The sequence below is a fragment of the Bombus flavifrons genome, chromosome 4 (assembly GCF_040668555.2).
Source record: "Bombus flavifrons isolate JBK064 chromosome 4, iyBomFlav1_principal, whole genome shotgun sequence".
Lineage (NCBI taxonomy): Eukaryota > Metazoa > Arthropoda > Insecta > Hymenoptera > Apidae > Bombus > Bombus flavifrons.
The window spans coordinates 17,615,750-17,627,974 of record NC_138445.1 but is presented as its reverse complement, the minus strand read 5'-3'; the positions used below and the strand labels follow the sequence as shown (position 1 = coordinate 17,627,974).

Genomic DNA, 12,225 nt, shown 5'->3' with positions numbered 1-12,225 from the left:
CGTTAAGGCGTATCAACTCGCGGCAGGTACACGATCCTTTAATTACGTAGAATTTCCGTCGTTGCTGTCTTTGTATTACTATCGTTGTTCTGCTGTTTTTACACTCTACTATTAGGTTTGCTTAATTAATACGCATTATTTTAGTTATTAATTAATTAAAATGACAGTAGAATAGCCTCTCTGCATTTCTCGGTTGTTCTTTTTTCTTCGATCGTGTATTTGGTCATTAGAGTTACCAATAGCTTGTATTATTGCTTTTGACACAGATTTTGATTTGATTATTGTTTGATTTTAATATAATATTCTTTTTAATTTTGAATATTTGTTCCAAATTGTTGGTTCTCTCTTTTGCAGGTTATTGGCGTCAGTTAAGAAGACATATTGGCGCCAAGAAACAGGAATTCCAATATGGACGCCATAACGGTCAATGTTTAATTTAATGCTTTTTCATGGAGATGGATAAGTTTATATTGCCCTTTCGTTGAATCATTGGTAATTTTTGGTATACAATTATTTATTTTATGATATATATTTCATACCTGATCTTATGATTCGTTGTTCATGTGTAATATAGTAGAACAAAGAATAACTTTGTGTTTTTCGAGAATACCGACATGAAATTAGAAAAGACTATAAAAATTACTTTGCTATGTCGAATATTATGAATGATTTATTTATTTGAGATAAAATAAAGGAATATTATTTCATTATTTCAATGCCAATACTAAATAGACTTTCAAATAGTTGAACAAAGCGAATTATTAGACAAGTTTTCAAATTTAAAGTAAATTTGTCAAATTTTGTTACATTTAAGCAAGAAATTGAACTAGCCTAGAGTATAATCTTTCAAATCGATATATTAACATACATTTATTTATAGCATTTCTAAATGTTTAAAAATATTGCATATTCTTAAGTAATATTTTATACTTGTTCGTACGTTATAAATACATATTTGATTTGCGTAATATTCGTTATGATACTTTGAGAAATGAATGACAACAACGTAACTTGCCTTCGATAGCTTTATAAAAACAGCAGTATTTTCAAAATAACTCGATAGACAATAACAAAAGAAGAAACGCATGAAAGCAAAACATATCTTACTTATTCCCCTACTCCCCTCCACCTCTCTTCTAATGTAGATTTGTTTTCAGAGAATGTTCGTGACAACGTGCAATGCGGTTGATAGAGTCAGTGTTTGCAACGCAATAGTTTCTTTTTAATATTCTTTAGAGCACAATAGCTCTTATTAAATTTAATTGCAATAGTCATACGCAAAATTAGATTCAGTGTTTGTTCGGCGTTTTATTTATTAATAGTACTTTATTTTTCTTTTTTTATTTATACTCTTTTCCAAGTACTATTCGTTTTCGCCATTAGAATCAATGCTCAAGAGGATGAAGCCTTTCCAGGAGTTTAAGAGTGTAAGTACTATTTTTTTGTAATTTGATTGAATTACCAATTTCTATTGAAATAAAGTTTTAAAGTTTTAATATTGAATTGGAAGAAAGACGTGTAACATGGTTCAGAAATTATTAGATTTCCAACTCCTAGATCTTGAACTGTTGAGTTAGAGTTGCAATTCTTATAGTAATTAAGAATTATTAGAAGAGAAATTTTTCTGTTCAATAAATTATAACGTTCCATGTCTTGTTATATGCAGATTTGCCCCACTGTCTACCACTTATCAGTTCTTTGAGGGGATCTAATGATGCTTCAAAAGCCAAGTATGTAAGTATCTTTGTATATTTTTCTTTAATTGCTAGTCTTTAATTAGAATATGATTAGGACAAATTTAGAAACTATTAGATTTACAATTTTTGAATACAAAGCTTTTATAATTTTATGTTTAATCGAGATTAGTTTTTCATTACTTCAAATTTCTCAAATAATCATAATGTTTAGTAGTAACTTACAACAATCCATGCTTTGTAACAGATATTTCACACCCTCCACTTCTCCCATGGGCTTTGATGGTTCTTTGATGATGTCTTCTAGACTATTGCAGCAGTACTGACAACGTCCTACGCTCTAATTGTAAGTTGCATGCATTTTTGTTCCTCCGGTCACTCAATCATGTCGTAGGATGAAAGGTCCGAATCGGCACGGGTGACTGGTTGTATTACATAGAATCTTTTTGCCAGCATAGTGACCACGGGTATTTATTATACCCGCGAGTAGTAATATTTTTGTTTTCTGTATTTTATTTATTAGTTCAAGATAGGTCTTCTTGCACATCGCGTTTTATTGTATTACACATTTATTATAATACGTTTTATTATATTTATTATGTTACATACGATACTACATTGACGAGTTACACTTTATATTAATGATATTAGTATAATGTGAATAATTGATATGAACCACATATTATTAATAATTTGTTTAACTATCTTTGATTGAAAGTTATTGTTCACCAAGATATATGCAGAAGTTAAGTAATAATATTATCCAATAATATTATTAGAAATAATATTGAAAATATTAACGTATGAATTCTTTGATTTTCATATTATGAACACGAATAAAGTTTAAAACACAAAGGCACTAGATTCACCTCTTTGGGCATAAAAATGTGTGAAATTTCATGTGCAAGAAGAAACTTCGCGACAGGCAAATTTTGGAATCAAAGCAACGAGTTTACAACACTGCTTACATGTTTCCAAAAATGTGCTTTGATGAAGAGATCGCCTGAGACTATTTGCATGAATATTATTAAATAAATTTCTTACTTGTCAGTTTTTTTCTTTTACTGTGATAATTTCAACAATCAAATTAGTAAAGTAGAGTATAAAGTCAATATTATTACATTATTTTGATTCAATTTTAGTCTGGTAGACGTAAAATACATGCACTAATCAGTTTCTAGCTCAGGATTTTCAGGTTTAACCCTTTCCGTATTTTTTGCCAGGACCTCACTCATGTGCCCAGGTGTTACTTGAGTGAAGAAAAGGCATTGAGTACGATGACCATAGTTCATAAGCTTATAAATATTTCTTAGCGACTGACGATGCGTTAGTGTATCGTGCACGACGTATTTTCCACATTATGTGTGTGTGTGGTTAGGCTGTGGAATTGCGTAGTTTCAATTATTACTTTATTCGCTGTAACTTTAAATAATAAAAAAACAATTCACAAATATTCGTCCAATCAGAAGTTATAATAATAGCCAGATCCGCTATTGGATACAACGAATTACAGATATTAATGATATTGATTTACGATCAAATTATGATAATAACACTATATTTGTCTAATCTGTAATCATTTATAATAACAACGTCTGTATAAAAGATGTACTTAATCTTTTTGTTATTAATTTTCATAATTAAAATTGAAATTTACGTGTACTTTCATTACGTTTTACGCAATGGTTACTAGCTTTCGTCAGTCGATTTCAGGAAAATGGTACGTAAATTAGAGTGTGCAAGTAGCGTGCTGAACTCGGGTGTCGGAGGCGTCCCGGGACGTGCTCTCTAGTGTAGGTCCTTGCACCCGGGTGGTATGTGAGAGAAACGTGGAGTGAGTGTGTTGGTGTGCTTGTTTTGCCATTTTTAAATATAGGGCTAGGTAGGATAGGTAGCATACTTTCTGGTGTGTCTGTTAATTATAAGTAGGTAGGGCCGGGCAGGTTGGCACAGTTTGTAGTCGGGTAGGCGCGTTTGCGCGTGACCAACCTGTTTCAGGAAATCTAATTTGAAAAATCGTCAGTAAAACTAGAACTAGTGGGGAATGCCACTCGTTTAAGGTTTTACCTATCGGTTTTTTGAATTTCGCGGTCGTGTATAGCTCGAGCACGCACATGCGAATGGGCAACGATCACTGCTGTACTCGTTGCTCAATCCATGTGCACTTGAATCAGCTTCTGTGATTTATATTTTTATTTTACCTTTATAAGTTTTTCTTTTGTTTGCGATTAGAAAAACTCGAGCTTAGATTTAAGTTTCAGCGGGCATTGCGCCCGAAAAAAGAAGAGGCTATAAGCCGAAGAGGCCCGGCAAACTGCCATAGAAAAGGGCAACTACTAATAGCTCCTCATCTTCTGGATTATCCAGAGCATGGGAAGTCATTCTTGTTACTATTTGGTCACTATGCTCGCTTTTAATATGTGTAATTAATATCTGCTTGAATTAGAGTTACGAAGTATGTGGTCCAAATTTCGCGCTTTCAGATAGAGTTGCAAAGAAATGTTAAATTCGGTTTGAATTGGAGTTGTGAAAAAGTGTTGATTTTGGTTTGGATTAGTGTTGCGGTAAAATGATGATCGTGTTTGCTTTAGCGTTGCGAATAAAATATCGCGGTAGCTTTTTTTACCAACGTTAAAGGTTCTAGAATGGAACACTGTGAATTATGGGAAGCAATTAAAGGAAGAAGAAAGAATGATAGTACACAAAAATGTTTGTGTCTCACCTATTGAGAATTTCATTGAGTCCCATGAAGTTTTTATCTAATCTGTTTATAATTTGAGTTAAAAACTTCATGGGACTCAATGAAATTCTCAATAGGTGAGAGATTCTCTAATCTGTTTATAATTTGAGTTTGTTTCAGAAACTAATCATGGAATCAACGAAAGAAGACTCGGATCTCCTATATCCCTTTCCATCTCTATATTATATTCAGATAAATAGAAACCATAACAAAATTATTAAATCTCTATATACGTACATATATAGAGTCTGAATAAAGCTTTTAGACTTGTAATGTATAGGGACTCCACGAAATCTCTAGTTGGTCAGTGATAGAATTAGTAAGGCGACAAACATGTTTCAAAGTTCGTGAAAAATATTCAATATTTTGAAAGATACGTTTGTTCCATGCAATATCCCTTCCCGTCCCTTATTATAGTCAGATATTTATAGGATTTATCGAAATCATTAAATTGACGATAGATAGGATAGTTTAGATTTATAATTATTGTTTAGAAAAAATCTTAGTACTAAGTATGGGTATTTAATTTTGTTTATTGGTAATTAGTTGCATGGATCTAGTTGGTGTAGTAGAAAAGGTAGTTCGCGTCTATTTAAGTTTAATACATGTAACTCTTTGTGAGACGTATTTAATTTTATTTTTGTCTTTTTTCTTGATGTTCTTTTTAACTCTCGACTATTCTACACCTTCCTTTGCAATGAAAGTAAGATATGAAAGTAAAACTCTTGGTATATTATAAACCAGCGTCTCATATAGTGTTATATCATTAATTTAAAATTTAATTCAATTATCCATTTTTATGATTAATTTCCAACTTTTATCTTCAGGATTGGTCTTTCGCGTCGATCTTCCTTATAGCTCCTTTTGCTCCTTTTTCTTTTGTAAAACGATCAAAAAGATGCAACATTTTGCAAATTTACACTGAAAGGAGCATTCGTTTATAAATTGATGTATTAAATAAATTTTTGTTTGTAAAAGGAGGGTGGATAGGATGTGGTTAGGGTGGGTCTCCACACACAGCAACCTCCACGCGATGAGACCTGGGCAATATTATTTGATATAAAATTACTAACTGTATCATCATATGATACAATTATTATTTATATAGGAAATAACATGAGCTAATTGGTTGCGTTCGCGATTATATTTTTATAGAACTTAGAAGATTTATCTGGCTTGTTAGCTCTCACTAATTCCCAAGTAGACGTAGTGGAAACTTGATGCATTTTTTGCTCGTCTGTAATAAAGTTAATGCTTCTTTTTCATTAAATGGTTTTATTCTTCAGAATAATTCACAAATAAACCACCGGTTGTTAGATCTTCCCTACAACCTCTACGTTACAACTTCCTTTTCACTCTCGTAGTAAACGTCGCTATTAAATTTGCCATCATTAAGACCGTGTTAAATCTGATCGAGCAAGACCTCGAGATTAATGTAAATAGATCCCGACATAACAGAGAAAAATATCCGCCGATGTTAAAATTAAGTACGAACTAGCTCGTTTGACAAAAGCGAATAAAACGACAAGAAGTAAAAAAAAAAAAAAAAGAATCTCTTGGCGCGCCACAATCTCGTCTTTTAATCGAAGGAAACGAGCCGTGAATAATCGATCGGGTTCACGTGATCTGGAGAAAAGCGGCACAAGTAATTTTCACCGGTAGCCTAGAGTGTCGTTTCTCGAGGGGCCGTCGAGCGACGATAAGTTTATAATAAGATTGTAATTACATGTTTTAATAAAGCCAGACGACAAACTGGTTCTCGTGAACGAGAGAGAAGTTCTCTCTCTCTCTCTCTCTCTTTCTCTCTTTCTATCCTGCTGTCAGGGGATATCGATCCGATTCCCGACGAAACGAGCACCGCAACTTCTTATAATAGCTCCGGCCATTTCAATTAATTCGATTCAACGCCAGGGTTTCGAGTTTCGCGGCCGTCCGACCGGCTGAAGTTTCCGTGCACAGTGCACAGGCCTGGAGAAAAGGAGGGGTTCCGTTTTACGAGCCAACGCCATCCAGGCTTGAATTCCGTCGTTAACGTCAACCCCCTTGATCGCCGAGACGAAACAATGATCGATGTCGATTTATCGACGAGCCACGTTTCACCGGGGCTGGGAGGGGGGCTTAATGTTTGCCGTAAATCTGACGCGTTTCGTCTTTATTTTGTTGTTTTTGTCGAGAACAGTGCGGATGTTGATCGATCATCAGCGAAGGATAAGGCTGAGGTAAAGTAATTTTTATTTTAAAACGAACACTTGTCTCTTCTTTAAGAGATTAAGATTTAACTCCACACGGCTAGTCTGGTTGCTTTGGAATTAAAATACTTGATTGAGTAATTAAAATCCGATCTGAATATTTGAAGCCAGGTTAATAAAGATACAAAAGCGTAGTATTGCTAATTTTACGGAAACGTTAATTAAATAGCGAAGTTGGAAGTTGTTTTATGGACCGTGCGAGAGTGATGTAATATTTCGTTTCAATTTATATACTAGTGTTTTTTATAGAGAAATATTTGAACTTTCCTAATGATTAACTCTTTATACAGAAAATAAAACGAATTGATTCACATGTCGCGATATCGAGTCTCGGTCGTCTCGTGAAATGTGTCAACCGAAAACAATAAAAAGTTTGAGCGAGGGAAACTTCAGTATCGAATATGCAACGTTCCATTATCGCGTAAGTTGTTTCTAAAATACGATCGTTGCGCGATACAATTTTCGCAAGCAACTGGTTCGATACTTGGCTATGGCGTCGAAGCAACTCCCTTCAGACCCATAATTTCTCACATCGTCGTATTTATTCGTAGTTTGTAGTAGCGAGTTCGAGGAAACGTCGGAAGGAAGAAGAAAATTAAGATCCGGTAATTTGTTATATCTCGACCGGCGATCGTGAGCCATAATTAAGGGAAGATCGAGCGTGATTGTATAATCGGTCTCGACGTGTAAGTGAAAGTCTTGTTCGCGCGTCGTTATAGTTTTCGCACGATCCATCTTGGCCGCCAAGGACCGCTTTGCGTTTAATATCTATCCTCACGATCGACATACAACGCGAATCTTTGCACGCATCGGATATTCAGCTTCGATTAAAAATGATACGAAACACGCTCGTAATTCGTATACTTCATGAACATCATAAAGATCGATGTTTTATGGGTTCGCTTAAGATTTACCTTGATCGTGTTGCTTATTTTCCTTGGCTATATTTATACCCTACAGATTGCAAGCTACCGTGCAATTATACTCTCATATTATATTTGATAAAGATCGATTTTTTGGTTTTATAGTCCGAGTAGATCTTATTTTGAATCGATTGATATTGTTGTCTCTTAAGAGTGATTGTGATAAAAAAATTTATTCTAAATTCTGTAGCATTTTTTTTATTACGCTTTGAGAAGGTTAATTTTAACTTGTAAATCTTACTCGACAAATGTCATTGATGTATTCCGCAGTGTAAAATAAAAAGTATCAGTTAGAAAAGAATGTTCGAAAATTAGATAGCTAAAGATTAAACAGCTATGGCCTAATAGTAATGATCGAGGATTAATATTTTAAAAAGTATGATTTTTAAGAGGAACCGAGAGTTCAATTCCTAAAATTTAACATTCCTGATTTTTCCTAAGAGTTCATCTTGCCCATAAAGAAAGGAAAAGGATCGCTATCTAAATTTTATAAATCACTGATTTAAAAACAGAAAGTAAAGAAGACTTTGGGCAACCGAAAAATACACAGAGCGACGAGCAGTAAATATTCGCGGCGGACCATCGAATTAATTCAACGGGAACACTTTGCGAGAATCGAGTTTCGAATTTCGCGCTATACGAAAACGACGCGACGTCTCGTAAACTGGTCCCGCGGGATCCTGCAGACATAACATGGCGAGTTAATCGCGCTTAAGCGTCGCTCAGTCTAACCAAGTCTAACCAGATTCTGTATCCTTCCTCAAACGACCATTGTTAGTTTTTTCTCTTTGCTCGCTGCAGGAAATTGGGGTTAAAGAGATTTTATCAAGCGGATTTGAAACGATCGAGCGAAAATGTTCCTCGGTGATCGGCACCGGTTGAGAATTTTATCGACTGGAAGATCCAGTGATTATGGAACGCTTTATGGGCTTCATAATCGTACGATCGAAAGAAATTTTATTGATTCTGGCTCGATCGATTAATTATGCCGCGCAACACGGTTTCCATGTAATGAGCAGACTGGTTTATTTCGCTCTCAAGACTCGATCATATCGATCTTGTTTAAGAGGCCTTTAATTACCGAACGACGCTGTAATTGTAATTATAAATGACGTTCGATGCTTTAACGGAGAAGTAAAAATTTAACAGGAAGGTTAAGGTATTTGCTTGTTGTACGAACAAATCGATGAATATGAGACTGCGGGAGGGTATAATGATCGATGATTTCAGGATTCAGTCTTCGATCGTGTTTCTGATACCGAGTTATTATGTTTATACGTTAGTCGTTTATTGATATTCTTCGTGTAATGTGCCATTTATATGCATTGACTGCATTGATCTCTTAAACTTTCCTATACTTGAAAATCATCGGCATATCTTTGGCACACTAAAAGCGAAAAGAATGTTAAGCATACTGCTGTATGGTAACAGGAACTTGAGCGATTCAAAGGATAAAATGTTCAAAAATTCAATCACTGTGATAGCATTCCTCTACATATATCTTTGTAGAAAAATAGCAACTGAACAAGCGCTAACCAATTACACGAATATTAAAATTAGGCAAATATAGAGGTAAAAAATGCGTAAGTGGCTCAAGGAGACGTTCGATAAAACATTCAACGATAATTTATCTGCGATAAATGCATCTCAAAGATCGTTTCTTAATAAGCGATTGTTTTTCGAAATTAGTTTTCATTCGGCACAGGTCCAAACCGTTTTTCAAGATCCCTTTTCGTTGTGATGCAACAAAACCAACGATCGAAACTTTATAAATAGGAAATAGGATTATTAACCATTGTGTGGCTCGCTTTATTTCGCCAACTCCTTGGATCACAGGTACAGAGGCCAGCGTACGCGAAAGTTACAAAGCTTATAGCGCCATAGCGAAAGCGTGTACACACCCTCGCAAACGTTTCGACGTACACCGGTCAAAGAACCTTGCACACGAGGCCGATCGAGGTGCACGGGCGACTCTTAACGTCGGAAGCGGCGTGGATTTATGGCCCGTGTACGATGCTAAATTCGGAGTTATTTTTGCTGCATTTTATGATCCGCGATTCTGGTCACCTTTGTTACCAGCTGGCTGTTTCGTGCCCGAGATCGGAGCTCAGATTGGGGCCGGTTGGTATACGTTTTGTTTGTCCGTAAATGCGATCGAGCGCCACTCGATTTTTTCGTGGCCATTCGATGGTGACGTCGCGTCGTTCGTATTGTATGCTACTGTTTAAATGGAGTGAAGAGGGTTTTTCGGCTTTTTTTGCGATCGTTTCCATGTACGGTAGCCATTGGAGATAGCGTTTTGGAAGTTAGCGTAAGGTCCAGTATCAGAATTAGTAGATAGGTAAAGATAGTTGATATTTTCGTAATAGAGAAATACTCGTTTCTTGATTTTGTGATTGTCGAGACATTTTTATCGCTTCCTAGCTTCTAAAACATTTCTCCCTTTTTTCTGACAAGTTTTTTCTGTGCTATCGTTACATGACAGACACTTGTGCGCACTGATTAATTTCATACCAATACCAATTTCATTATTAACGTAACAAAGGAAATGTACTGTTTCAATAATAAAGTATTTCGATGGTAGAACAGTAGAATGGTAGAACGTTTAAATAATAGAAAAGAATATCGGACGACGAAAGCTCTAGAAATTGGAATTCCAATAACGTCTATTGTTGGAACTCGTATTTCGTTAGTTTCACAAATATTTAGAGTTTCTTACCGAATAAGAGTTTTCTCATCGGTAGAACGTCGAAGAAAAGAATTAATAAGAACGTCGATTAATTTAGCACGACAAAGGTAATTGAAATACCTTTCACAGCGACGAAGGATTAGAAAAATCTGAATGTGATGCTTTTTATCGGGAAAGCTATTGTCAGCAGAGCTAACATTCGAATTCAGCGATTTCACGTAAATCTATGGGAACATCGTCCAATATTCTTCCTCTCTATCGCATTCCTCGGAAATGTACCTCTTCTTCTCTTCCGTGGAAACTCATTTCGCCTCGTACACGTGACAGAATCGCCCTGCTGGGACGAGCAATTTCCTGGATTAGGGAAACACCAAGGTAACGTTGTCCAGGTATTGCCAGAGCCCGCAACTACCTCTCGCAATTCTTACTTTGAACAACAAGCAATATGAACGGTGATTGCGAGTTACGCCCGTGTTTTTACCTCGACTTCCGTCCGGAAACGGTCCGGTTTGCAACAAAAAACATTCTTTGGTGTAACAGGAGAATTTAATTTTACGCGTTCAACTTCCTTTATCGTATGCGTTCCAAGATAATTTACGATCTTTGGAGCGTTCAAATAATTAAATCTTTTACTCGATTATTTCGATGTTGCATTCTTTGTATGAAATCTAAGAACAGACGGTACATTTTATACACAAGGAATTTTAAGTAAATGCAGACTTTCTCTAACGTATTTACTGCATTATATTCAACCTACTCAATTTTCTTCTTTTTGTAATAACGCGATGATAATACAATGTAATAATGTGACGAGACGAAGCGAGCAGAATGACGTGGGCGTTGCGATACGATGTTAGGCTATTATTGATCTTGTGACAATACGTCGAGGCATCGTAAATGTTCCATTGGAAATGTAGATTTAATCGCGCAACTTTGAAATTTTATTTCTTACATTCGATTCTTTTATATCTTCTTTGACGATTTTCTATATTCTTGTTAAAATATCAGAGCCTTTACGACGATCAAAGTTTTCAAAATATGTGTATATCAACATATAATAAATTGGAAACTCTAATATCTTATATTTCTTGAAATTCTTGTTTGGAAACTGCAAATAAACGCAAAGGTCTGCGAACATGGAGACGTAGAACAGTTCCGTGGTATTTTCATAAGAATATACAAAATTGTTCGAATAACATAGAAACGGTATAACCATGTAGAACCATAAGTGGTAATTTTTTGAAAGCACAGTCAATCGCGTTTATCTAAAACAAGTGGTACAGTGATTAAAACAAGGAATACGAGGAGTTTCATTGTTCTTCGTCGAGGATTCACACGCGTATTCAATTTAACGATAATACCATCGTTCGAAGGTTCCTGATCACCCTTGATTCTCATTAAAGAATCGAGGAACCATCGGGAGATAGCTAACAGCCGATTTCCATTAGACGTGCGATCGTTTTCGCACCCCTATGCTGTAGGTGAACGCGTCTGAGGATCGATCGCGCGCAGTTACAAAGCACGCGAGCTCCACGCACCCGGCCAATGACATTTTCTCCCATTTTCCTTCGAACATAGCGAACGCCAGGGGCAAAGCGTCGTCATCATCATCGCCTTGGCGGGAAGAAATCGCGAACAATGCGAACACTAGCAGAGTGATCACGATTTCGCGTTTTTCTTCCCGCATGCAATTGCGTACGTGAGCCCTCCCCCCCTCCCTCCCGTCTCCTCATCGCTATGTATCACCTCGCTTTACCGTTTTCCACGTCGTAGAATTCACGATAAATTGTTGGATATCCTGCCTTTTTAATCGGAAATTTCTACGCCCCTTCTCGCAGAGGAAAAACTCCTTCCGATCCACCCTGCATTTTGCCTGGTGTATGATTTTTCTTCGGGACCTTCGAATTTTTTAAAGCGAAAAAAGAAGATA

General features: G+C 36.0%; 1 long non-coding RNA gene across 1 annotated transcript; it reads left to right on the top strand.

Moving 5' to 3' along the window:
- On the top strand, positions 1–2,032 carry LOC138178625 (uncharacterized). The gene is made up of 5 exons (XR_011172760.1): positions 1–26; positions 355–492; positions 1,158–1,427; positions 1,667–1,734; positions 1,942–2,032. It is a non-coding gene; the product is annotated as an uncharacterized LOC138178625 (long non-coding RNA).
- Positions 2,033–12,225: the final 10,193 nt, after the last annotated feature.